Here is a 27,820-nt window from a genome sequence, read left to right on the forward strand (position 1 = left end):
GTAATAAAGATAGATTACTTTGGATTTTATGACTGCATGATGTTGTTTCTCCTGGTTTTGATAATGGATCACTATGTTTACAAACTTGTACTCACTCCCTAAGAGCAGCCTTGAGGTTGGGTAGAGATAAAATGCCTTCCAACTTCATAAAGAAGTTATCTGAGCTAACCAATCTTGGATGATGCATTTAGTTGGCCTCAGTGTGGAGGCAGAAGGGGGGAAAAACAGGTGAATGAAGGGGAAAACTTTCCATAACCTTGACAAACTGGAAAAAAAGAGTGGAGAGCTTTTCAAAGGCACCCAATTCCTACTGATTTTCAATGGGAATTGCACACCTAACTGTCCTCTGCGCCTCTGTGAGTCTCCTCCACTATAATTAAACTGTTAATGAGGCCCTACAGCTCCAGTTCAGTAACACACTTAAACACATGCAGAAGTTTAAGCATATACTTAAATCCTGTTTATTTCCATGGGACTTAAGCATATGCTTACACGCTGGCCTGAATCAGGCTGCTTCCCTGAACTGATGCCTTGTGATTACAAAATATAACCCATAATGGGGAGTAAACACTTTAAAGGATGATGGTAATTAAGAAAACTGAAAAAGAAATAGCAGCAATTAGGCTCTGAATCATTCTAGCATTAAAGGTGAATTATGTATTAGTTATAAAAATGATAAAAGGCTGTAGAGTGCCGAGAGGATTCTCATTCTCTGTGCATACAGTTTTAAACTTGAGACCCTCTTGAGAGCACTTGTGTGGGAAGGAAGGGATGAAGAGTAATTCAGTGAAGAATAGGTGTGGCATTCTTCAGACATGTCTGCAATGAAGTAAAGAGAGAGGGTCATGTATTATTAAAAGTAGGAGAATGAGATTCTAATTTAGACAGTCCCATGTAATTTCTTTCTCCGCACCATAATAATATTTTATGAACTTGAAGGCTGGTGCTGTATTGTGACCTGATCCTGCAAACTTACTTATGTGAGTAGTCCTGACTTGTATGAGTAAGGATTCTATTGACTATAAGGAATTTTATGCTGTATAGACACTGAGGCCAGTTTAAGATTGTTTACAAGTATCTTGCTACAGATCCCACTAAACTTTATGGATGGCTTAACTGACTTATTTTGCTAAAGATCACCAATGGCGGCATAATCAAAACTATCCTAAGAATACCCTTTTGCCCTCTCTAAGCTGTAATCAATTTTCTCAAAGAGCACTTTGTACGGGTATGGTTTTGCGTCCATCACTTTTGCCATATAACTAAATGTTCTTTTTCTTTGAAATACGAAATTAGTTTATGGGATTTAAAGAGAATACAGAACTGAAAGCAGATCCACATTCCCTTCAGGAACTCTTGGAAATCTTTTCCCCTTTCATTTCTTTACCATGAGTCTTTAAAGCCCCATTCTCTGTTAGTTTTATAGTCAGAAGGAAGAATTCTGAGTTATTTCATTAATGATCATATTTTTGTGGAATAAATCAAACTCTCATCATCTTGGGCTAAAGAGCTAGCTTTGTTTACTCTTCCAAGCTAAAACTACCAAATATTATCAAAATAATATTGAACTTTTATCCTGTCTCCCACCTGTATACCAAACAAATGACCCCATTATACATCTCCTGAATATAAGCACAGAAACACTAATATAGCAGGCTTATAAAATAAGGAATCATGGAGAAGATCAGAAAACATCTCCAGCCTACACTAAGTCACCCAATATTTGTGGATGAGCTATAGTACTGTTTTGTTGAGCCCCTGGATTAACTGAAGGTGGATCATAACTATCAATAAGAGGTTTCAGCGTAGCAGCCGTGTTAGTCTGTATTCGCAAAAAGAAAAGGAGTATTTGTGGCACCTTAGAGACTAACAAATTTATTTGAGCATAAACTTTCGTGAGCTACAGCTCACTTCATCGGATGCATTCAGTGGAAAATACAGTAGGGAGATTTAAATACACAGAAAACATGAAACAATGGGTGTTATACACACTGTAAGGAGAGTGATCACTTAAGATGAGCTAATACCAGCAGGAGAGCGGAGGCCGGGGGAAGAAAACCTTTTGTAGTGATAATCAAGGTGGGCCATTTCCAGCAGTTAACAAGAACGTCTGAGGAACAGTGGGGAGGGGGGCGGAATAAACATGGGGAAATAGTTTTACTTTGTGTAATGACCCATCCACTCCCAGTCTCTATTCAAGCCTCAGTTAATTGTATCCAGTTTGCAAATTAATTCCAATTCAGCAGTATCTCATTGGAGTCCATTTTTGAAGTCGGAGAACACTTCAATCTCTCTGGTCACTCGATTACAGACCTAAAAGTCGCAATATTACAACAAAAAGACTTCAGAAACAGACTCCAACGAGAGATTATTACTACAAAATTTCCTTGATTATTTCTACAAAAGGTTTTCTTCCCCCCGCCCCCGCTCTCCTGCTGGTACTAGCTCATCTTAAGTGATCACTCTCCTTACAGTGTGTATCACACCCATTGTTTCATGTTCTCTGTGTATTTAAATCTCCCCACTGTATTTTCCACTGAATGCATCCGATGAAGTGAGCTGTAGCTCACGAAAGCTTATGCTCAAATAAATTTGTTAGTCTCTAAGGTGCCACAAGTACTCCTTTTCTTTTATCAATAAGAGGGTTATAGACTCCTTTGGAAAAAAGTCTCTTTCCTCACAGTCTGAATTACCATAGTAACGTAGGAGCCCCAGTTATAGACCAGACCCCATTGTGCTTGATGCTGTACAACCACAGAACAAAAAGATGGCCCCTGTCACCAAGGAGTTTAGTCTGACCCTGTTACTAAATTTAGGTGAGTACTCTCTATATTTTTTTTTACTGAGATATAGCAAAACCTGAAGTGAGACTTTTTAAAATTTGTCTACCAGTTAGACACAGTTCAGATTTAGGATAATGATTTCTAACTCTTGAATAATGACTTTTTATTTTATGATTATCAGAGTAAGGAACAAAAAATTCATCCCTACAATAAACAAATCTGGGCACAGAGGCCAAAAATAATCCCACTGGTGTTGCATTGGTTTAACAAACCAGAAATACTCATTACTGTAGGGGATGCAATCATGCAGGGACACTTTTTTGAAAGTTGCCTAGCTCTCAGTGCTCACTTGAAAGCAAACAGTTTTGTTTTAAATTCTATATTAAATTTAAGATAGACCACGTTTTTAAAGAAAACCAGCACTCGTGCAAGGGGATCATTAATCACAGGCCAGGCTTCTCACTGAAATTCTGTCAATCTGTTTACATGTCTCATAGTTTCTGTCTAATCTCTGCATGTCTCTCATGTTTTAAAAAATGAGGAGTAGTTGTGGTATGCATATATTAAAATCGTAAAAATTGTTTTCATAAGTAGATTTATCTGTATTCACTTTCTAACACAAAAGCAATTTTTGGTGTACCAACTGAAACTCTGTAACAGGATTCTTGAGAGGAATACAAAATCATCTACTGTGAAAAACTGTAAAGGGTCATGTTCATCAAGGATATTAAAAATTACAAAGGATTCCCATTACCTTAGATTTGACACTTTCATATCTTTACAACTAAATAAATCAGAAACGGGCTTTCTGGCTACACTCTATGAAATATGAGAATGTGTGGAGATGTGCTGCCTGTGAAAGAAACCTATATGAGGATAACTTGAGAATTAAATCTTTACAACATATGGTATTCCCTTCATGAGGAATGGTAGTGGACGTCCTGGAGAACAAATTTAGGCTACTAGGTAAGAGATTGAAGTCCAGGGCCTCCATGGTAGCATTCTCTGAAATGCTTCCAGTTCCACATGCAGGGCCAGTTAGACATGCAGAACTACAGGGTCTCAATGGGTGGATGAGATGATAGTGTTAGGAGGGGGGATTTAGATTATTAGGACCTGGGAAACCTTTTGGGAAAGGAAGAACCTATACAGGAAAGATGGGCTCCAACTAAACCAAAATGGAACCAGACTGCTGGCATGTAAAATTAAAACGGTCCTAGAGGGGTTTATAAATAAGGGCTGGAGGAAAACTGACAGATGTGGAGGAGCACATGGTTCAGAAAGACTATCCTTTTAATAAATCCTCCTCCAAGGTATATCTATATCCTAGTAAATAGAGGATAAAGAACAAGAGGAACTGAGGATAAATAAACAAAAGTCCGATTAAATTACATCACATGAACAAAGACAACTAAATAGTGACAAATTAATCATGATTAACAATTAATCGTGATTAATCACACTGTTAAACAATAGAATACCAACTGAAATTTATTAAATTTGTGGATATTTTTCTACATTTTCAAATATATTGATTTCTATTACTACAGAATACAAAGTGTACAGAGCTAACTTCATATTTTTATTACAAATATTTGCACTAAAATGATAAACAAAAGAAATTGTATTTTTCAATTCACCTCATACAAGTACTATAGTGCAATCTCTTTATCGTGAAAGTGTAACTTACAAATGTAGATTTTTTGTTACATAATTGCATTCAAAAACAAAACAATGTAAAACTGTAGAGCCTACAAGTCCACCCAGGCCTACTTCTTGTTCAGCCAGTCGCTAAGATAAATAAGTTTGTTTTACGTTTATGGGAGATAAGGCTGCCTGCTTCTTATTTACAATGTCGCCTGAAAGTGAGAACAGGCATTTGCATGGCACTTTTGTAGCTGGCATTGCAAGGTATTTACATGCCAGATATGCTAAACATTCGTATGCTCCTTCATGCTTCGGCCACCATTCCAAAGGACATGCTTCCATGTTGATGACGCTCATTTAAAAATATAATGCATTAATTAAATTTATGACTGAAGTCCTTGTGGGAGAATGGTATGTCTCCTGCTCTGTGTTTTATCCACATTCTGCCATATATTTCATGTTATAGCAATCTTGTATGATGACCCAGCACGTTCTTCAATTTAAGATCACTTTCACAGCAGATTTGACAAAATGCAAAGAAGTTACCAATGTGAGAATTCTGAAAATAGCTACAGCACTCAGCCCAAGGTTTAAGAATCTGAAGTGCCTTCTAAAATAAGTGATTCCATTTCATATGTGAAATGGAAAATGCTGAAACTGAGAAGGATCTGGTCTTTTGATCATATCCATTGCTTGTGATTTATTCCATTTAACATGCTCCTTTCTAAAGTCCTGGAAAGTTATCTGTTGCTCTGCCTGCCAGGCCTGCCTCTCTAACTGATGGGATTGCTGAAAGGCTTGCAGCACCCTCTGCATCTCCTCCTGTTGCTTTGCTAGCCACTGCAGGTTTCCCTCCATCTCCGGGCCATCAAACTCTTGTGCTGGCTTCAGATCCCAGACAAGCCTCCACAAGTAGTGAGGCTCATGCTGGGCCCCTCTGGTTTTGGCCCCTGTTGCCCTCTCTAATCAGTCAGGAATGTCTCAGCTTGATGCAACACCAGTGTTCTTTATTTATAGTCTTTTTCCTGCTACCACTTTCCATCTATGTACAGGTTTCACAGCCAATTTTGCCAAGTGCAGACCTGGCCAGCAACAGACCAGAAGGTTCCCACCTCCCCCTATGTCGTGCCTGGCCAGTCTCCCCCCTCCCCCCATCAACGCACCCCCTTCTTGCTGGCTTCCTCCCAGCCTTTATAACCCTGGCTAATGAGGCTGGCAGGCTTTGCCCATTACTAGGTAGACACAGGGCTACCCAACCAGCCCCAATCCATTCCCCTTGATTGGGGCTGGAGTGGCAGGGGCTGATTAAGAGATTCTCACTCAGCACCCTGTCACAGTCCATCAATGGCTATTAGCCAGGATGGACAGGGATGGTGTCCCTAGCCTCCGTTTGCCAGAAGCTGGGAATGGACAACGTGATGGATCACTTTATTACCTGTTCTGTTCATTCCTTCTGAGGCACCTGGCATTGGCCATTGTCAGAAGACAAGATACTGGGCTAGATGGACCTTTGGTCTGACCCAATATGGCCGTTCTTAAGTACTTAAATGCTGGAGATAGCTTGCTTATGCCTAGAAAACCTTGCCCTCATGTGTTTAAGTGTCCTAGAGATACTGTTTCTCCTTGTTAGGGAATTTTATTCTCTTTCCCACTTCTTTGAACTGCTAGTTCAGTGGATGGGCGGATTTCACTTGCATGACCCTTTTCATGGGGTATGTGGGATAGTGGTCAACAAAGTATTTGTCCTCTGATTCATAGATATTTAGGTCAGAAGGGACCATTATGATCATCTAGTCTGACCTCCTGCACAATGCAGGCCACAGAATTTCACCCACCACTCCTAAAAAAGACCTCACACCTATATCTGTGCTATTGAAGTCCTCAAATTGTAGTTTGAAGACCTCAAGGAGCAGAGAATCCTCCAGCAAGTGACCCGTGCCCCATGCTACAGAGGAAGGCGAAAAACCTCCAGGGCCTTCCAATCTGCCCTGGAGGAAAATTCCTTCCCGACCCCAAATATGGCGATCAGCTAAACCCTGAGCATATGGGCAAGATTCATCAGCCAGATACTACAGAAAATTCTTTCCCGGGTAACTTGGATCTTACCCCATCTAAAAACCCATCACAGGCCATTGGGCCTATTTACCATGAATATTTAATTACCAAAACCATGTTATCCCATCATACCATCTCCTCCATAAACTTATCGAGTTTAATCTTAAAGCAAGATAGATCTTTTGCCCCCACTACTTCCCTCGGAAGGCTATTCCAAAACTTCACTCCTCTGATGGTTAGAAACCTTCGTCTAATTTCTAATCTAAATTTCCTAGTGGCCAGTTTATATCCATTTGTTCTTGTGTCCACATTGGTATTGAGTTTAAATAATTCCTCTCCCTCTCTGGTATTTATCCCTCTGATATATTTATAGAGAGCAATCATATCTCCCCTCAACCTTCTTTTAGTTAGGCTAAACAAGCCAAGCTCCTTGAGTCTCCTTTCATAAGACAAGTTTTCCATTCCTCGGATCATCCTAGTAGCCCTTCTCTGTACCTGTTCCAGTTTGAATTCATCCTTCTTAAACATGGGAGACCAGAACTGCACACAGTATTCCAGGTGAGGTCTCACCAGTGCCTTATATAACGGTACTAAAACCTCCTTATCCCTACTGGAAATACCTCTCCTGATGCATCCCAAGACGACATTAGCTTTTTTCACAGCCATATCACATTGGCAGCTCATAGTCAACCTATGATCAACCAATACTCCAAGGTCCTTTTCCTCCTCCGTTACTTCTAGTTGATGCGTCCCTAGCTTATAACTAAAATTCTTGTTATTAATCCCTAAATGCATGACCTTACACTTCTCACTATTAAATTTCATCCTATTCCTATTACTCCAGTTTACAAGGTCATCCAGATCCTCCTGTAGGGTATCCCTGTCCTTCTCTAAATTAGCAATACCTCCCAGCTTTGTATCATCTGCAAACTTTATTAGCACACTCCCACTTTTTGTGCCCAGGTCAGTAATAAAAAGATTAAATAAGATTGGTCCCAAAACTGATCCTTGAGGAACTCCACTGGTAACCTCCCTCCAACTTGACAGTTCACCTTTCAGTAGGACCCGTTGTAGTCTCCCCTTTAACCAATTCCCTATCCACCTTTCAATTTTCCTATTGATGCCCATCTTATCCAATTTAACTAATAATTCCCCATGTGGCACAGTATCAAACGCCTTACTAAAATCTAAATAAATTAGATCCACTGCGTTTCCTTTATCTAAAAAATCTGTTACTCTCTCAAAGAAGGAAATCAGGTTGGTTTGGCACGATCTACCTTTTGTAAAACCATGTTGTATTTTGTCCCATTTACCATTGACTTCAATGTCCTTAACTACCTTCTCCTTCAAAATTTTTTCCAAGACCTTGCATACTACAGATGTCAAACTAACAGGCCTATAATTACTTGGATCACTTTTTTTCCCTTTCTTAAAAATAGGAACTATGTTAGCAATTCTCCAATCATATGGTACAACCCCTGAATTTACAGATTCATTAAAAATTCTTGCTAATGGGCTTGCAATTTCTTGTGCCAATTCTTTTAATATTCTTGGATGAAGATTATCTGGGCCCCCCGATTTAGCCCCATTAAGCTGTTTGAGTTTCGCTTCTACCTCAGATATGGTGATGTCTACCTCCATATCGTCATTCCCATTTATCATGCTACCATTATCCCTAAGATCCTCTTTAGTCTTATTAAAGACTGAGGCAAAGTATTTGTTTAGATATTGGGCCATGCCTAGATTATCCTTGACCTCCACTCCATCCTCAGTTTTTAGCGGTCCCACTTCTTCTTTCTTTGTTTTTTTCCTATTTATATGACTATAGAACCTTTTACTATTGGTTTTAATTCCCTTTGCAAGGTCCAACTCTACTTGACTTTTAGCCTGTCTCACTTTATCCCTACATATTCTGACCTCAATAAGGTAGCTTTCCTTACTGATCCCTCCCTTCTTCCACTCCCTATATGCTTTCTGCTTTTTCTTAATTACCTCTCTAAGATGCTTGCTCATCCAGCTTGGTCTACAACTCCTGCCTATGAATTTTTTCCCCTTTCTTGGGATGCAGGCTTCCGATAGCTTCTGCAGCTTTAATTTAAAATAATCCCAGGCCTCCTCTACCTTTAAACCCATAAATTCTTCAGTCCAATCCACTTCCCTAACTAATTTCCTTAATTTTTGAAAGTCAGCCCTTTTGAAATCAAAAACCCTAGTTGCAGATTTATTTTTGTTAATCCTTCCATTCAGTTTGAACTGAATTAGCTCATGATCACTTGAGCCAAGATTATCCCCTACAACCATTTCCTCTATGAGATCCTCATTACTCGCCAAGACCAGATCTAAAATGGCATCCCCTCTAGTCGGTTCAGCAACTACTTGTTGAAGGAATCCATCAGCTATCGCATCTAGGAAAATCTGAGCCCTATTATTATTACTAGCACTCATCCTCCAGTCTATATCTGGGAAGTTAAAGTCTCCCATGATCACACAGTTTCCATTAGTATTTACTTTATTAAAAACATTAAAAAGGGCTCTATCCATATCCAAATTAGATCCCGGTGGTCTATAACACACCCCAAGCACTATCCTAGGGGAGGCTCTAATAGTTTTCTTCCCCAATTTAATTATTGCCCAGACAGACTCAGTCATATCCATTTCATCGCTTCTTATTTCTTTACATTCTATCTCATCATTGATATACAGTGCTACTCCACCACCTTTACCTTTATTTCGGTCTTTCCTAAACAGCACATACCCTTCAATACCTGTAGCCCAGTCATGACTACTATTCCACCAGGTCTCTGTTATACCTATAATATCTGGTTTCACTTCCTGCACCAGTAACTCTAGTTCCTCCATTTTGTTACCTAGGCTCCTTGCATTAGTGTACAAACATCTTAATTTTTGCTGTTTGGCCTCACTCACATTCTGTACCCTATTAGGCACGGTTATTTTACTACCAGTATAACCTATTAGACTTGTATCTACACTGCCCTTCCTCCTACCTACAGCTGTATCCACTCTTACTTCATTTTCTTTCCACTCTATGCTAAATTCTGGCGTGGAGATTACCTGGACATCTCCCAACCATCTCCCCCAAATTCCTAGTTTAAAGCTCTCTTAATCAGTTGTGCCAGCCTCCATCCTAGAAGTCTATTTCCTTCCCTACTCAGATGAAGTCCATCCCGAGAGAACTGTCCTCTATCCATGAATGCCTCCCAATGGCCATACATCCCAAAGCCCTCCTTATAGCACCACTGCCTAAGCCATCTATTGATAGTCATAATCTTGTCACACCTTTGTTGCCCTTCTCTAGGAACAGGCAAAATCCCACTAAAGATCACCTGAGCCTCAATTTCCTTAAGCGTCCTCCCCAGCCTAACATAGTCTCCCTTAATACTTTCCAGTGAGAATCTAGCCGTATCATTTGTTCCCACATGAAGGATAATTAGGGGATTCTTTCCCGCTCCCTTTAGAATCCTTTTTAACCTCAGGTCTACATCCCGTATCTTAGCACCTGGAAGACAGCACACCCTCCTATTTTCTGGATCAGCTCTGGTTACAGGCCTATCTATTCTTCTCAATAAAGAGTCCCCAATCACATAGACCTGCCTTTTCCTAGTGACAGTGCTATTCTCCAGTCTATCCCCTGTTCCCTCTGGCTGCAAGTTTTTTCCATTCCCATTCTCCCTTGTAATCCTTTTTAACCCATCCTGTATCCTCCTGGGGCTCATATTTGGTGTAATCTCCATTAACTCTTCCCCTTTTCCTATAGGACTAACCGCTCTTCTCTTCTTCCTTGCCCTGTCACCTTCAGTGACTACCTGCTGAGCCCCTTCTTCATTTTCCAACTCTGCAAACCTATTCTGAAGCTCTATTTCTCCTTCACTAGCCCGTCTTTTCCTCTGCCTAGTTCTTTTAGTCACATGCTTCCACTGACCACTTTCCTCACCCAGTCTCCCCTCAAAATTCCCTAGTCCTGCTTCCATCTGCAAGTCTGAGCTTTTCCCTTCAGATACCTCATGTCTTTGCTCCATAATCTGCTCAAACCCCTTCCTAAACTCTACCAGACTTTCCACCTGCATCTCCAAACCTCTGATCTTTTCCTCCATCAGCTCTATCAGACGGCATTTCATGCAGACAAAACTCTTACCAGGTGCCCCCTCCAGGATCATGTACATACCACAGCTTCCACATCCAGTCATCTTCATTGTGTCATCTGCTACATGGGTCACTCCCACTGCCACCTCTGAATCTGTCATAGCCTTCCCACCTAAATCCTGTTAATCTGGGAAACACAAACCACACCAAAACACCACCACCCACAGCAAAACCAAACCCCACACAAGCACCACAAGACAAACTCCGCTTTCAAACTCCCACTCAAACTCCCCTGTTTACAGCTCTGTTTGCTAGCTCCTGTGCTGCTGCAGCTGTCTGTGCATACGGTATGCATCCGATGAAGTGAGCTGTAGCTCACGAAAGCTCATGCTCAAATAAATTGGTTAGTCTCTAAGGTGCCACAAGTACAGCATTTCACACTAATTCATGTCTCTGGCATGCCTGGTGACTTACAGGGGTAGAGAATTATTACCTTACAATATGGGATACTTTGGTTATAAGTGAGGTTTAATGCATGCAATAGCTTAAGCATTCAATAAAGTCTCTACACTAAGCACATTTTTGTAACTGTAATACCTATTTTAACAATATTAACACACAGGTGAGCCAGACTAGTTCTAGTTGTGTATTTGTCGGTATCCAAGTGAGACATGAGGCCCTTGGCGTAAACTGGCACCTGGTTTGCCAGTATCACAGGTCCAAATCTGATTTATTTATTTGAAGAGCCATTAGATAAGACCATTCAACCCTATCAAATTTCTTTATATCTAGTGATAAGGCTATGGAGGAAACATCTGAGCTTGCTGGATCAAATGAGTGATTTTTCTGGTATTATCAGTAGCCACTCTTCCTTTAATGAAACCTTCCTGATCTGCATGTCTATAACTGATAGGATAATGTTTAGTCATGTCACTAAAATTTTTGCAATTACTTTGCAGCCTGCCCATTAGAGATATGGGGCATAGTTTTGACTATCTATGTTCTTTAATATTAAAGTAATTAAAGCAGATATGGTTCCTTTTTTAATGTTTCAGTGAAGACCTATGGAAGAATAGAAGATAGCTGATTACAAAATGTGTGTGGGGTTTTTGTGTGTGTATGTGGAAATCTGAAGGAAAGCCATCAATCCCAGAGACCTTGCCAGAATTCATATTGCTGTAGCAAGTCTGGTCATTTGTGTTGTGAAAACTTTGTCCATAAATACTTGTTCTGAAGTTAGGATATTAAAAGGTAGGCCTTCAATGACATGATCTATTTATTTTTCAGATTGGTTATCTGATTTGTATAAAGCTTGATAAAATTGCTTAAATTGATTATGTATATCTATTTGTTTAAGGATGGCACTACCATCTTCCTGTAATAAGGAAAAAAATGTTGTTGGCAAATTCCATCTTAAGTCTTCTTCTGGCAAGAAGTTTACCTGCTTTCTCTCCTCATTCATAATATCTTTGTTTGACCCTGAGTATAAATTTGACTTGGCTGGATTATAGTTATATTTTTACACTGATTAGAGAATGTAGGAGATTTTTATTACTTGGAAAAAGAAAAGGAGTACTTGTGGCACCTTAGAGACTAACCAATTTATTTGAGCATGAGCTTTCATGAGCTACAGTCAATCTTGTGCATTTTCTGCAGCTCATCTATATCCTTGGGAAGAGAATCTAATAACTTGAGTCTTTTTCTTCTTTTGGGAGGCTTACTTTGCACATTTACCCCTTATAGTAGTTTTCAGAACTTCCCAAAAGATAGTATGTAAGGTAACTGATTATTTTCTTGTGTGAAGTTAGAGATTACTCAATCAACTGTGGAACAAAATTTTGCATATTTTAGTGGCAGAGTGTTCAGCTTCCACCTAGATTTTAATTATGTATAACTATCCTATATAGTAAATATAATTGGAGCATGATCTGAAATTAGTATCAATAGTTGCTTCTAGGCATGCTGGAATCAGTTCTGAAGACCCAACAAAAAAAATTCCGGAGTAAGATGAATGTACTCTAAAGAAATATGTATAGTCACACGCCTTGGTGTATCAGTCTCTATATCTTTTTAAATCAAGTTAATTTATTAATAATTAGGGTTGGCTTATTGTGCCTTGAAAGCTGGGTCTTATATAGTTGGATTTGTCCATATGTCTAACTAGCATAGTTTTCCAGTCACCACCCAGCAACGTCTCTGGATGGAATGTTAAGATATATAACCTTTATTCTAAAGATGCATATTTTCCTGGCTATAAAACCACATCTCTTGATATGGTCTGTATTTATACATACATGATGTTATGAATGAATTTATGCCTTCAGTTGAGCCTCTAAGGGTGTCAGGTATACAAAAAGGTCTATAGTTAAATATCCTGTGTCTTCCAAAATATATTTGTAATAGGAAAAAAAAATAACAGACTTAAAACAAGTCATTGTGGGCCCAGACAGATCCCTGATGGTTTCAGGTCCATCCACTCCTCTCCTCCCAATATTATCCAATAGTCTGAACTGTAAATGCAGATCTATTTTAAGTCAAATATTACCCTGTAAATAGCATCAGGGATTCCGGAACATGTTTAATATATTACTACATACAGAAGTGTATACATACATACACACGCATATAAATTTACAATTGATTTGGTAAATCAAATATAAATTAGTACAGTGGTTTTCCACCTGTGGTTTGCAGATCTCTGGGGATCTGCAGACTATGTCCACACCTCCATTTGACATTTTTTACAGGTCCACAAATGAAAAAGGGTTGAAAACCACTGCTCTAGACCCTCAAAAATACTCAAACGGTGAAGGTTGTTTGTTCTATAGCTCTTTTCTAAGTCTTCCTTCTTTTTCTTCTACTTTGTGTTAACATACCAACTTAAAGTGGCACCAGACCCTGCCAGAACAACAAATGCAAAACCTGCAGCTATATCTCTGGTCCTACAATGCTCAACACCCCCCACAACCCACCTTTCAAAATCCATGGATCCTGCACATGCCTATCACAGTACATTGTATATCTCATTCAGTGCACTAAATGCCCCAATGACAACTATGTGGGTGAATCCAAACAATTACTCTGTTCTTGAACTCTCACAGGAAAAGGATATCCTATTGCCTGTGGGTGAACACTTTTCACAAAGTGATCATTCTGTATCTGACTTCAGTCCTCTTTCTCAAAGTAAAACTGCACAGAATTTAAAAAAAAACAACAGTGTCAGAATCCTGTAGTGGCTGAAACTTTAGATATTATTCATTCTGAGTAGAACTAATGATACCTTTCTCCAAAATGGTGTCAAAATGTTAATGAGCATTCACAGAGCTTCAGGCTATTAATCACAAAACCATCCACGAATGGCATGAAATTAAAGATCAAATTAACTTTCAATTTAATAACCTAAAAGGAAATCTAAACATGGAACTGCTAAACAAGAAAGAGTGTAGGGTAAGGCTGCAGATTATATACTGTAGCAAACAAAAAGGAAAAAAAACAAATTAAATGAACGATAATAGAGGCTGAAGTTTTACATTTCCTTGGAAAGAAATATGATTTGTAAGGGAGCTTGGGCTCCTTGAAATAACAGCTACACAAACAGCAACATTTCTAGGTCCAACAAGGTCGCTCTCTATGTTGCACTGATATCTGCCAAGGGTAATTTTTACTGGTGATAGTGTAAGGGAATACAAGCCCTGTTTCCTACACATAATGTAAAAGACTAAATACAATACACCTATTAAAACAAATATTTTGTATATATTGTCTATCATAATAGATTCAACCTCAAACTAAGATTAAAAAGGTGAACAGCAAAGAACAGTAGCATATTTTGTTGAAGTAACTAACACAGCAGAGGAACAGAGAACACTGTGGGTTTGTCTACAAAGCAAAGAAATACCCACAACTGTCCTATGCCACCTAACTCAGCCTTGTGGGGCTCAAGCTGCAGGGCTGTTTCATTGTTGTGTAGACTTCTGGGTTTGGCCTGGAGCACAGGCTCCGGGACTCTCCCACTTTCCAGAGGCTAGGCTCCAGTACAAGCCTGGAAGTCTACACAACAATGAAACCAACCAAACCACATAAGCCTGTCGGCTGGTATTGTCCAGCCCTGGGGTTTTTCTTTGCTGTATAGACAGACCATGTGAGGCTGCTGGGGAGGGGGAGGAAACTGAAGGCTATAGAACTCCAGCTGAGGGAGATATTTGGCTGGTTAAAATATCCATCAGGTGATTCAACTAGAAGGCATATATAATAATATAATATATGGAAATATAATAACAGAGTGGGGCAATTCTGCTAGCCTTGCACCATCATATGAGAAGAGGAAAAATAGGATGGACTTGAACTGAAATATAGGATACAAACTTCTCCCCTCACACCAAATTTACAGAGGGTTTGGATCAAGATTTCAATGTTTCATCGCAAAACTCTAGGTCTTTCTTTAACTGGGATGCAATTTTTAAAAGCATGGAAGTTCCATTTTCAAAAGTGATTAGTCTCCTAAGAGTCCAAGTCACTACTGACAATGAGACTTAGGCTCCTAAGTAATTAAGGCGTTTCTGAAAACTTTCCTCTTGAGTTAAAGCTACACATATATCTATATTATATTAAAATATATATATAAAAATCCAAAAGAAAAACAGCCACTCTAGTCTTTTAGCCATTTTGTAGGTGGGACTTTGATCAAGAACAGGATCATGCTTGCCCATTCTGTTGTGCAATTAACACATGCATATTTCTCAGCTGAGAAAACAATAGAAAGTTCTTTAGCATTGCCAAAGTACCAACATAAAAAAATACAAGTGACAGCAAAAAAGAACATTCCATATACTCTGAGTGCCTGTTGCATAAGCATTTTGGGATGCCATTGTATGCCACCTCTAATCTTGTTTTTCCTAAATTTTCAAAATTATTTAAAAATTATTAAACTGTTGCTTAATCAATAAACAATCACCAGAGTTTTTCAAATAAAGATTACTTGTTTTCATTGTTTCCCAGAATAGTACACTCAATACACTGCTTGTGCAGATATTTACTCAATGGGACTACTCACATATATATAAAACCAAGCATCTGTTTGCAGGATCAAGGCCTTAATGAACTACATTAGAATCACAGGACTGGAAGGGACATGGAGAGGTCATATAATCCAGTCCCCTGCACTCATGGCAGGACTAAGTAGTATCTAGATCATCCCTGACAGGTGTTTGTCTAACCTGCTCTTAAAAATCTCCAAGGATGCAGATTCTCCAGCCTCCTTAGGCAATTTTATTCCAGTGCTTAACCACCCTGACAGTTTAGAAAGTTTTTCCTAATGTCCAACCTAAACCTCCCTTGCTGCAATTTAAGCCCATTGCTTCTAGTCCAACTCCCTGCTCAAAGCAGGACCAATCCCAGCCAAGGCTTTGTCAAGCCAGGCCTTAACCTGTAAGGATGTAGATTCCATCATCTCCCTAGGTAACCCATTTCAGTCCTTCACCACCCTCCTAGTGAAATAGTCTTTCATAATATCCAACCTAGACCTCCCACATTGCAACTTGAGACCACTGTGCCTTGTTCTGTCATCTGCCACCACTGAGAACAGCTGAGCTCCATCCTCTTTGGAACCCCCCTTCAGATAATTGAAGGCTACTATCAAATCCCCCCTCACTCTTCTCTTCTGCAGACTAAATAAGCCCAGTTCCCTCAGCCTCTCCTTGTAGGTCATGTGCCCTAGCCCCCTAATCATTTCTGTTGCTCTCCACTGGACTCTCTCCAATTTGTCCCCATTCTTTCTGTTGTGGGGGTGCAAAACTGGTCTCAATACTCCAGATGTGGCCTCACCAGTGCCGAACAGAGGGGAATAATCATCCTCCCTCCAGCTGCTGGCAATGCTCCTACTAATGCAGCCCATTATCCTGTTAGTGTTCTTGGCAACAAGGGCATACTGTTGACTCATATCCAGCTTCTCGTCCACTGTGATTCTCAGGTCTTTTCTCCAGAACTGCTGCTTATCAAGCCAGTCCCCAGCCTGTAGTAGTGCATGGGATTCTTCCTTCTTGTTTTTCCTCCCAGTATCCCACTTCTCCACTTACTTCAGGGCTTATGTCACCATTCCCCGGTGAACCTAGTTTAAAGCCCTCCTCGCTAGGTTAGCAAGCCTGCCTGAGAAGATGCTCTTCCCGCTCTTTGTTAGGTGGATCCCATCTCTTCGTAGTAATCCTTCTTCCTGGAACAACATCCCACGGTCAAAGAATCCAAATCCAGCAGTGTGCCCTTGTTGCCAAGAAGGCAATGGCATAATGGGCTGTATTAGTAGGAGTATTGCCTGCAGATAGGGGGAAGTGATTATTCCCCTCTATTTGGCACTGGTGAGGCCACACCTGGAGTATTGCATCCAGTTTTGGTCCCCCCACTACAGAAGGAATATGGACAAATTGGAGAGAGTCCAGCAGAGGGCAACAAAAATGATTATGGAGCTAGGGCACATGACCTACGAGGAGAGGCTGAGGGAACTGGGCTTCTTTAGTCTGCAGAAGAGAAGAGTGAGGGGGGATTTGATAGTAGCCTTCAATTACCTGAAGGGGGGTTCCAAAGAGGATGAAGCTAGGCTGTTCTCACTGGTGGCAGATGACAGAACAAGAAGCAATGGTCTCAAGTTGCAGTGTGGGAGGTCTAGGTTGGAAATTAGGAAACACTATTTCACTAGGAGGGTGGTGAAGCACTGGAATGTGTTACCTAGGGAGGTGGTGGAATCTCCATCCTTAGAGGTTTTTAAGGCCCAGTTTGACAAAGCCTTGGTTGGGATGATGTAGATGGTGTTGGTCCTGCTTTGTGCAGCGGGTTGAACTAGATGGCCTCCTGAGATCTCTTCCAACCCTAATCTTCTATGATTCTATCATTCTATGAAAGCTCTCTCTCCGATACCACCTCTGCAACCACGCACTTACCTCCACAATTCAACCTCCTTGTAATAACCTGTAATAAATATAAAGGGAAGGGTAACCACCTTTCTGTATACAGTGCTATAAAATCCCTCCTGGCCAGAGGCAAAGTCCTTTCACCTGTAAAGGGTTAAGAAGCTCAGGTAACCTGGCTGGCACCTGACCCAAAATGACCAATGAGGGGACAAGATACTTTCAAATCTGGAGGGGGGGAAAAGGCTTTTGTCTGTCTGTGTGATACCTTTGTCGGAAACAGATCAAGGATGCAAGCCCTCCAACTCCTGTAAAGTTAGTAAGTAATCTATCTAGAGAATGTGTTTTCTTTGTTTTGGCTTGTGAAATTCGCTGAGTTGGAGGAAATGTGTTTTCCTGTTTTTGTTCTTTTTGTAAGTTACGGTTTTGCCTAGAGAGTTTCTCTGTTTTCATCTGACTCCCTGTAAGATTATCTTCCATTCTGATCTTACAGAGTTGTTCTCTTATCTTTTTTTGTTCTTCTAATAAAGTTCTGATTTTTAAGAATCTGATTGGGTTTTTTGAGTCTTAAAAATCCAAGGCTGGTTCTGTGCTTATCTGGTTTATTCTCAAGCCTCCCCAGGAAAGGGGGTGTACTTTCTATGCTATTATCTGAATCATTGATGAATATATTGAACAGAACCAGACCCAGAAAAGAACTCATCTCTGAGGGACCCATTTTGACATGCCCTTCCAGCTTGACTGTGAATCACTGATAATTACGTTCTGGGAACAGTTTTCCAACCAGCTGTGCACCCACCTTATAGTAGTTCCATCCAGGTTGTATTTCCCTAGTTTGAGAAGGTCCTGCAAAATAGCATCAAAAGCCTTACTAAAATCAAGATAAACCACATCTGCCACTTCCCCACTATCCACATGGCTTGTTACCTGTCAAAGAAAGCTGTTAGATTGGTTTGAGGTGATTTGTTCTTGACAAACCCATGCTGACAGTTACTTATCACTTTATTATCTTCTATGGTGGTTGCAAATTGGTTGCTTAATTATTTGCTTCATCATCTTTCCAGGTACTGAAATTAAGCTGACTGGTAAATCCCACAGGTTGTCCTTATTTCCCTTTTTTTAGATTAGCACTATATTTGCCTTTTTCCAGTTCTCTCCCCTTATACTCCATATGACTCCAATGAAGTTAATGGATTTGCACGCATGAGCATTGTAGAAGTGATAAAATGACTCTACATCGTAGAAAATTGAATAATGGATTCTCGGGCTAGAAGGGACAATTGTAATAATCTAATCTGACCTCCCATATAACACAGGCCACAGAACTTCTCCAATAATTCCTGGAGCATGTTTTAGAAATGCATCAAGTCTTGACTTAAAAACTGTTAGTAATGGAGAATCCATCATCACTCTTGGTAAGTTGTTCCAATAGTGAATTACGTTCACTGTTAAAAATGCATACCTTATTTCCAGTCTCAGTTTGGCTAGATTCATCTTCCAGCCACTCCTTCCCACAGCTCATGTTCAGCTGATTACCCACCATGACTCCCAATTTTTTCCCCTAGTGACTGCTGCTCAAGATAGTCCCCCTTTGTGTACTTATGGCCTGCATTCTTCATTTAGCCCTATTGCCATGTAACAATATATTAAAAATTATTTTAATTTTAATTACTGTATGTATTCTTTAGTTTTTTCAATTGGATGTATAGAGTATTTATGTAAACATAGAAATGGAACCTGCCCCTTTTACTATATGGTGGGATACCTGAATTAACTGTGTGACTGAAGGGAGTGGAGCAGTAGATGAAAGTTATATCTGCAGCTCAAGAGTGTGGAGGACCCAGCCTGTACAAGCTGCAATTTGAGGGTTTTATTTTTTAAGTAGGCAGGATTCTTCATTTAAGTTGTAAGGCCTGGGGTGCATGTTATAATAGAATCCAAAGCAGTATTTTTCATTCAGTATTTTAAAACTTCTTTACTTTTTAACGTTTAACTTTTTTTTTCCTGAAAAGTTTGTTCTTTGAAGCATCACTGGCACTGGTGTGATTTTTGTTGGTCACATATACCTGTTGTCTGAACAAACAACATCAGTCAACCCGACTGATAGAGTAAATTGAAAACAATTTGGAGATCCTTGGGAGGGCAATAAATGGTTGGTATGATGTGCAGTTAAAGGTAAGAGAGATGCCAACTACAATATATAAAATCTAAATATAGTAGAGAAATGTCCTTTTCATGCAGTGCATGGTAAATGCATGAAATCCACATACCTCCTGGTTATGGTACTCTGTCCCATGTAGTGGCACTGAGATCACTTAGAGAGAGATTAATGAGTCTGTTCTACTGCCTTAGCTAAGCCATTTTTGCCAGCAAGTTAAAGACGTATGGGCTGAATGATTGGACTATAAGGTGGATAGAAAGCTGGCTACATCATCTGGCTCAATGGATAGTGATCAATGGCTCCATGTCTAGTTCGCAGCCAGTATCAGGCGGAGTGCCCTAACGGTCGGTCCTTGGGCTGGTTTTGTTCAATATCTTCATTAATGATCTGGAGGATGGCGTGGACTGCACCCTTAACAAGTTTGCAGATGACACTAAACTGGGACGAGTGGTAGATACGCTGGAGGGTAGGGATAGGATACAGAGGCACCTAGACAAATTAGAGCATTGGGCCAAAAGAAATCTGATAAGGTTCAACAAGGACAAGTGCAGAGTCCTGCACTTAGGATGGAAGAATCCCATGCACTGCTACAGAGTAGGGACCAAGTGGCTAGGCAGCAGTTCTGCAGAAAAGGACCTAGGAGTTACAGTGGACAAGAATCTGGATATGAGTCAACAGTGTGCCCTTGTTGCCAAGAAGGCTAACAGCATTTTGGGCTGTATAAGTAGGAGCATTGCCAGCAGATCAAGATCATTCCCCTCTGTTCAGCACTGGTGAGGCCTCATCTGGAGTACTGTGTCCAGTTTTGGGCCCCACACTACAAGAAGGATGTGGACAATTGGAAAGAGTCCAGCAGAGGGCAACAAAAATGATTAGGGGACTGGAACACATGTCTTATGAGAGGAGGCTGAGGGAACTGCGATTATTTAGTCTGCAGAAGAGAAGAATGAGGGGGGATTTAATAGCTGCTTTCAACAACCTGAAAGGGGGTTCCAAAGAGGATGAATCTAGACTGTTCTCAGTGGTAGCAGATGACAGAACAAGGAGTAATGGTCTCAAGTTGCAGTGGGGGAGGTTTAGGTTGACTATTAGGAAAAACTTTTTTTCACTAGGAAGGTGGTGAAGCACTGGAATGCATTACCTAGGGAGGTGGTGGAATCTCCATCCTTAGAGGTTTTTAAGGTCAGGCTTGACAAAGCCCTGGTTGGGATGATTTAGTTGGGGATTTGTCCTGCTTTGAACAAGGGGTTGGACTAGATGACAGCCTGAGGTCCTTCCAACCCTGATATTCTATGATTTTATGTGGCTTTTAGCTCATGCAGTAGAGGCTCATGCATTTAGCTCCAGAGGTCCCAGATTCGATCCCACTCGCCGACAACCAGGGTCTGTCGGTGTTACAAGTGTACTGTAAAACAGACTCATTGATGTCTCTCTAAGTGGCCTTGGTGCCACTGCATTGCACAGAGCACCACATCCAGGAGGTGTGTGGGTTATATGCAGATTACTTTCATTTGCTGCAAATCAATGAGAGATAACAGGAAATTCAATCTCCCTTCTGGTTTATTTCTGGGTTGTTTTTTTATAATTTACTAATCAAATTACATATTTTAATGGATTTTTGTATTCTTATAAAATGTCATGGTATGTTGACTCCTTGTTAACATACTTTACCAATTGAGCACTAAATTTTATTGTCTGAGATGCGTTCTTAATTAGTTTTGTTTTACCTATACCACTAGATGTCTGAGGAATATACTTTGGAGGTTTTGCTATGAATTGACAGAACTTAAGTAGTGAAGTCCAGTGCACAGTGTATACAGTATACTTAGACTCTTTTGTGTTGACTTAAATGCTCCTAGAATGCATTTTAAGAAAGCAGCAGTATACAGCCAGCAAGTGGAAAATCAAGTCTTGCTTCCCGTTGTATAATAAAGAAACAAAATGATCTATTTAGTGACAATAACATACACTGAAATACTTTGAGTATGTTTCCTTGTAGCATACCAACCAGCAGCCCCATAGAGTCCCCTGCTGACCAAACTATACAATATTGGTAGCATACCCTGCCTCAGTTTCCTTCCCTGAGGTGGGTCTCTTCAAATTTCCACTACTTTTCAGAGTCAGATTATGTTGGTAAGGCCCTGTGACAAAGTGAGAATCTTCTGAAATACTTTTGTGAATCTGATGTGTGCCTCAGTTTTCCTTATATTTTTCATGGTTGCCCACTGAGGGGAGGTGGAAAGACAAAGTTTGCTGTAAGAGATATAAATGAGTGTTTGTTGCCTAGCTGTCTGAGCCTGAATGGGTCATTAAAAGGGACTGGCCAAGGCTGAGCCCATATAACTGGAAAATCCAAGAAGACAATGGAAAAGACATTGACACAGAGCAACAGGAACCCAAAGGGAGATGGATTTCCCCACATTTTACCAGGGAAGCTGAGCAAAGACCCCAAGTCAAGAACAAAGGATTGGAGATGTGTGAAATGGGGGACAAAGTGTTGGCCTCTAGAGAAAGCTGCTAGCTCTCACTTGGGAACTGATCAAGGACGTGAGACTGAGAGAGAACGTGAACATGGGGTTCACTACAGCATGACTGGGGCTCTGGTCTAACAAAATGGACTATGCGTAACCTTCATTTCTCTGTGCTAACCTGCGGACTATAAGATTTACTATGCTAGGTGACTAATAAATGATTACCTTGTTGTTGAGACATCTGCCTGTGTCTTTGTAAATATTCACTGAAAGAGCATTGTGCTCAGGATTCTGGCTTGGCTGGTCTCTGTGGCTCCCTGGAGAGAGACGGGTTGCTGATGTCAAAGACCCAGTCTTGGAGGCAATAGGCCTGCCTCTGTGGAATGGTGTGGTCACCTGATACACTAGTGCTGATTTCATCACAGGCACACAAACCAATGAAATTTCCATCAATAATTAAAATTTACAGATAAAGTAGGGGAAGTGCTCTCTTGAAAACTTATTAGCATTAGATTTCAGGATATTTACTTTGTATATTTTGATGAGATGTTGACAACTTGTGTTTAAATAACAAAGCTTTAACTTTTGAATCTCAACATCTGCTGTAATTAAATAGTTGTCTGACCCACCCATAATTTCCTATGTGAAATTTAAATCAATAAATACAAAAAATGCTTTAAAATAAACATTGTCATAATTTTGATGGCTAATAATCAAATTCTGTCAAAGTTAATAACAATAAAATGCCTGTATAACTTGTCATACAGCATCATCACCCTTTAGAACATGAGTTGCAGTAAGTAATCTGTAGGCAACTACATAACTTTATCTCCATGTTTGCAGTAGTCAATGTGTTTTTGACGGAAAATATAGGGAAGTTTAGGTGACACTGCAAAATCTAAGATAAACATCTCCAATAAAACTGACAAGATTGTATGGCTAACCACTGTGTAATTATTGGATGGATCTGTCTGCAATTAAATAAAGGCAGTAACTTTTTTTCTCATCTTATTTTCATTATTTGATGGGTGGTGTTACTGTTACTGTTCGTCAGTTTTGTCTTTGCTAACATGGAAATGGTTGCCTCTGTGTGAGAATGTGTTCTGGTTAAACATGAAACATGAAGTTGGGGTGTTGAGGAAGGTTCTGTGTATTGATTTACTTTTATTTATACTAAACATAATGTGCCCACCCTAGGCTCTGAGCACCAGTGACTTTAAAAATATACAATTAGTCAACCTCTTAGAATATAATCCCAGAATATAATCCCCTTGCAGCAACTGAGATATAACTGTGGAAGACCCTAAGGCAGGGTCTGCAGGAGGCTGGGTACTTCAAGGGACTCAGCCTGCGGGGTACTACCTGGCCAGAGGGCCAAGCCACATCTCCAGAACTGACTAATGTGTGGAGATCTGATGAGACCCACCTCAGGACAGGAAACTAAAGCAGGGAGCCCCAGGTGTGCTCTGTTTGGCCAGAAGAGGTACGACAGGGCAGCCATGTCCTCTTATAATTGGTACAGAGCTGCCCCATAGCACTCCCGTCTGGCCAAACACAGCACTGACACTTCAGTTCCCTGCCCTGAGGTGGGTCTCATCAGACCTCCATACATTAGTCAGTTCTGGAGATATGGCTTGGCCCTCCAGCCAAGTAACAAACTTAACCTCTTCCAGGGTACGAAAAGTTCAACTAAACATTCCCAACAAAGGTTGTTCCACCCTTCATGGAATTCTCTTCAGCCCACCCTGTGGGCCTTGTTCTCAGCCTTTTTCTGGGTTACCTTTTGAGACTTCCCCTGCTCTGGAATAGAGCATTCAGCCCTTAGGCTGGCTCCCCTAGAATACCCAGCTTCCTCCAGACCCTGCTTCAGGGCCTTCCATGTAAGCCTTCCTACTCCCTTTAGTTCAAAACGGACCCCCTCTCCTCCCTTTTTATGAGACCCAAGTATCCATTAAGATGTCACCTGAGCTCCTTAGTCCTGACCTCTCAGGCAGGGAAGTGGCTAATTCCAAGAAGCCAGCCCAACCTGTTCCGTAATTAGACTCAACGAATCTCAGGCACTAAGTTTAATGACAATATTATACTTAACAAGGTTTCTTTAGGACAAAGTGAGCCTTTCTGTCATTGTTTATTACTGATATGATTATACCATTACTTATACCATTACTTAGCCTTCCGTGTATTTATCATAGGGAATACCTAGGACATTGCAAACACTGAGGTAAAGTTATTCAGTTATCAGAGATGATTGGCCTTTTATTGTAAGGGTGACCACTGTTTTAAAACCTCCTATATTTTTCTTTGTATAAAATAAAACTGAGTTTAAAAAGCCCCCATCATTGATTCTCACGTGTAAACCTGTAATTTCAGCTAGCAGAGCTTGCTGATAGATCTATCTATAGAATTACTAGTTAGTCCTTTGGTGTTGAGTTAAAAGAACACCTTTCTCTTTAAACAATGTCTTTTTTATTTTCCCATGGGAGGGAGAAAAGAAATTGGTGTGCAGACAGGGACATCTGAGAGAGTGAAGCCTGCTTGACTCTGTGTAGCTGAAGGTTATAGAAAGAAAAGTAAAACTACCTCTCTTTTTCTATTACTCTGCAAGCAGTCCCCTACTGTTAAACATCTGTCTTCAAGCACCTAAGCACCTGTCTTTGAGGGTTCTGCAAAGGTTCTCTTGCTGTGAACACTTCCTCACTGACAAGGAGTCCTACACTAGTAAAAATATACCTGTCAGATGAAATATCCTGTTGTGTTCCATGTGGTCTGCAAATATTCTTATCAGCTTCTTTACTTAAAGAAATTATATATTTGAACAACCCCAAAAGTCCTCAAGTCATAACATGACACCTGGGATGTATTATGAACAAAACTACTTCTAATGAAATGCTAATTTATAATATAGGAGACAGACTTCAGTTAAGGATGTAAGGCACTATTGTAGCTGCACAGATTGCATATTACTAGCTATAGAATGTATTTGATTTTGCTGTACCTAAGGTACTTAGGTGCTTTTGGAAATGTTAGCATTAAGTCCTATTTTCAGGAGTGACTTAGGCACATAGGAACCTACTTACCTCAGTGAAAGGGCTGAAATCACTCTTCAAAACACGACTTGGGGGCTTTTCCAAATCATACCTACATTGCCACAGACTTTCCTAGGGACCTTGGGGAACTTACTTCAGTATCAAGTTCAGCACCCAAAAATGCAGACCCTCAGGCTGGGATCCAGCATGGAACTTAGGTGTTGTAATGCTGGGTGTCATGGCATCCAACTTTTAGGTGCCTAGAAAATCACAGGAGGAAAATTCTGATCCACAAAGCCAAGGTAGGTGCCTAGGCTTCCCATACAGTGCGTAGGGGGAGATGCACCTAAGAATGTGATCCACAAAAACCTGCCTGCTCAGTGAGGAGCCACCATAGTGAGTCCAATGGGAGATGTCAATGACTGGGGTGTACGCTAAGCACTGTCCCTCTCAGAGAGAGGCCAGGATGCAGGGAAGTGCCTATCACTGTTTAGCACTCCATGAATGGGAAAAATTTGCCTGGAGTCAGGTGACTGATTCTTTTTTTTTTTAAAGATGACTTCAGTAAAGCAGTTGACCTGGTACCACTTGTGGATTTCTTGCAGAAATTAGGTGCCTGCCTTGCTCCAGGCAAAACAGCTGGAGCTGTTTTACCTTTATAACTTTTATCCCAGTGGTTACAGCACTCCCTGGAGCTCTCACATCCCAGGCTTCAATTCCTCCCTCTCTGCCAGAAGGGGGGAAAAGGGAGACTCCTATTCAAATCCTACCTCACAGGAGAGGTGCTCTAATACTACCTCTAGGATGTTCCCTGGTAGATATTGACTTAAATAGTCACTGGGCTGGAGTGAGAAAAAGAGAGTGACTCTGTAGTCCAGTGGTTGGGACGCCCACATGGGAGGTGGGAGACCCCAGCTCTCATCCCCCTGCTCCAATCACTTTCATTATTTATTTATCCACAGTGGATAAATAGCTTCAACAACAGAAACTGAAAAAGCTTCACATCAGAATATCCCATGACTCACAGAGGAAAGCATAATTAAAACCAAGTCAACTATGACTATTTCAAAATGACCAACTTTGGGAAATTAAAGGAATTCGTTAAAGACATCAGCTGATGTGAAAAGCCTAAGGACTTAACTGTGGAGGAGGTTTGGAATTTCTTCAGATCAGTTTTTGTTAACTTATCTGAAATTTGTATCCCAAGCCCGGGGAAAAATCTTGTAAAGAAAGGGTCCAGACCCAGCTTGATGAATAACCACCTCAAAAAATTTTAGGCATCAGCAGAAAGGCTATAGGGAATAGAAAAAGGCATTGATCAGCAATAAAAGCTACATTGTGGAGGTTAGAAAATTCAGGAATAAATTACCAAAAGTCGAGCTGAATTATTTCTTGCCAAGGCAATTAAAATTAATAATAGGTTTTTTAGTTATATAAATAAAAAGAATGAGGAAGGATGAGATTGGACTGCTGCACAATGTGGATGGGAAGGAGATTAAAGATAGCCTGGGTATGACCCAAAAAGCTAAATTAATATTTTGCCTTTATTTTCATTAAGGATGATAATGTGGAACTCATGCATGAAGGCAGGACAGCTGATGGAAATGAGTGTCTAGAAATGGAAATTACTGCATTTGAGGTGGAATTAAAACATAGAATTTAATACGCTCAAACCAAGGATGAGATAATTTCCATCCTAGAATATGAAAGAACTGGCACTCAAGATTACTAGTTGGAGACGAAGGATTTTTGATAAATCTGTCTATTGTGGAGTAGTACCATCTGATTGGAGAATAATAGCTAATATATATTTAAGAAAGGGGAGAAGAAGGCATCTGGGCAATTAAAGACTTGTTAGTCTGACCTCAGTAATGTACAAGGCTTTAGAACAAATTGTGAGGAAACAATAATTAAACCCATATAGGTAAATGGTAAGAGATCATAGGACTGGAAGGGACCTTGAGAGTTTATCTTATCCAGTCCCCTGCACTCAAGGCAGGACGAAGGATTATCTAAACCATCCCTGACAGGTGTTTGTCCAACCTGCTCTTAAAAATCTCCAATGATGAAGATTCCACAACCTCCCTAGGTAATTTATCCCTTAATCACCCTGAAAGTTAGGAAGTTTTTCCTAATGTCCAACCTAAGGACATAAGATGTAATGCAATGTGGGTTTACCAAAGGTAAATCATAACAGACTAAACTGATTTCCATCTTTAAGAAAATAACAGATTTTTTTTTAGATAAGGGTAAAACAATAGATTTAATATACATGGACTTCAGTGAAGCAGTTGACATGGTGCCATATGTGAAATTATTATTTAAATTAGGGAAGATGGGGATCAGTGTAAGAATTGTAAGGTGGATAAGGAACTGACCAAAGGGGAGAGGCAACAGATGCTGAAAGGTGAATTTATCAGCCTAGAATGAGATTATTGGTGGAATTCTTCAAGAAGTGGTTTTGGGATCAATCTTAGTCAATATTTTTATTAATGACCTTCGCACAAAAACTTGGAGTGCAATAATGAAATTTGCTGATACAAAATTAGGAGGCATTATCAATACAGAAGATGAGTGGCATATTATACAGGAAGATCTGGATGACAAAGACTGGAGTGACAGAAATAGGATGAAATTCAACAGTACAAAGTGCAAGTTCATGCACTTAGGGTCTAATAAT

Source organism: Lepidochelys kempii, chromosome 3, assembly GCF_965140285.1.
Source record: "Lepidochelys kempii isolate rLepKem1 chromosome 3, rLepKem1.hap1, whole genome shotgun sequence".
Lineage (NCBI taxonomy): Eukaryota > Metazoa > Chordata > Testudines > Cheloniidae > Lepidochelys > Lepidochelys kempii.